The 1,431-nt window shown below is 51.4% G+C and overlaps 1 non-coding gene across 1 annotated transcript in view; it reads right to left on the reverse strand.

Annotated features, from left to right (window-relative positions):
* The window catches only part of LOC145762987 (small subunit ribosomal RNA), a 1,810-nt gene extending 750 nt beyond the window's left edge, over positions 1–1,060 (reverse strand). The window contains exon 1 of the ribosomal RNA XR_014288158.1: positions 1–1,060. This exon is cut by the window's left edge and continues 750 nt beyond it. This is a non-coding gene — a ribosomal RNA (small subunit ribosomal RNA).
* Between the last annotated feature and the right edge of the window lie 371 nt (positions 1,061–1,431).

A 1,431-nucleotide genomic window follows, 5' to 3' on the forward strand; every position in this document is an offset into this window, starting at 1 on the left:
AACGCCCCCCGATCGCTAGTTGGCATCGTTTATAGTCAGAACTAGGACGGTATCTGATCGTCTTCGAACCTCTGACTTTCGCTCTTGATTAAAGAAAACATTCTTGGCAAATGCTTTCGCAGTCGTTCGTCTTGCGCCGATCCAAGAATTTCACCTCTAACGGCACAGTACGAATGCCCCCGTCCGTCCCTCTTAATCATTACCTCGCGCTCCGAAAACCAACAAAAAAGAACCGAGGTCCTATTTCATTATTCCATGCAACACTATCCAGGCGAAGCGCCTGCTTTGAACACTCTAATTTTTTCAAGGTAAACGTCCCGGCCGCCGCCGACACTCAGTCAAGAGCACCGACGGAAAACCGGAGGTAAAGCCAGAACGAACAGTGCACGCCTTGCGACGGACCGAACGCCTGCGCCCAAAATCCAACTACGAGCTTTTTAACCGCAACAACTTAAATATACACTTTTGGAGCTGGAATTACCGCGGCTGCTGGCACCAGACTTGCCCTCCAATGGATACTCGTTAAAATTTTTACAGTGTACTCATTCCAATTACAGGGCCTCGTTAGAGTCCTGTATCGTTATTTTTCGTCACTACCTCCCCGCGTCGGGAATGGGTAATTTGCGCGCCTGCTGCCTTCCTTGGATGTGGTAGCCGTTTCTCAGGCTCCCTCTCCGGAATCGAACCCTGATTCCCCGTTACCCGTAAGAACCTCGGTAGGCAGATACCGTACCGACGAAAGTTGATAGGGCAGACACTTGAATGATCCGTCGCCGGTGCAAGACCGTGCGATCAGCAAAGTTATCCCGAGTCGCCAACAAGACGAGCCGAAGCCCGGCAGGTTTTTGATATGATAAAGGCGCGCCTCCCGCAAGGTCGGCGCTTTTTGCATGTATTAGCTCTAGAATTACCACAGTTATCCAAGTAAAATTTACGATCAAATGAATCACGACTGATTTAATGAGCCATTCGCAGTTTTACCGTACGCAAGTTCGTACTGAGACATGCATGGCTTAATCTTTGAGACAAGCATATGACTACTGGCAGGATCAACCAGGTAACTATCGGCCGACAAAATACGCGAACGGAGTCTTTCGCTTTCCCCGTCGCGGTATCGCACTGTATTACTCAATCACTATTTTTGCTTAGCTCCTCAAACCCGGCGTAAGCCGCGATCTGGACGCCGTCGACACCGGCCAGACGCCCTTTCGGGCGAAGCCGCGCGCGGGCTGCGTTTGCATACAACACCAGGAACGCCCAACAAAAGCGAACCGAGAAAACTATCACTTGCGTGCGCACCGGCCACCGCAACTACGGCCCGAGGCCGTGGTCGCGCGCCGAAACACAAACTCGTATTTGCTACTTAATTTTTTCCGTCCAACGTTCAGAGCCTCGCTGCTAGCTACGACGCCTTCGCGGGTCAGCATCAAG

The sequence above is a fragment of the Corella eumyota genome, unplaced genomic scaffold (genome assembly GCF_963082875.1).
Source record: "Corella eumyota unplaced genomic scaffold, kaCorEumy4.1 scaffold_326, whole genome shotgun sequence".
Lineage (NCBI taxonomy): Eukaryota > Metazoa > Chordata > Ascidiacea > Phlebobranchia > Corellidae > Corella > Corella eumyota.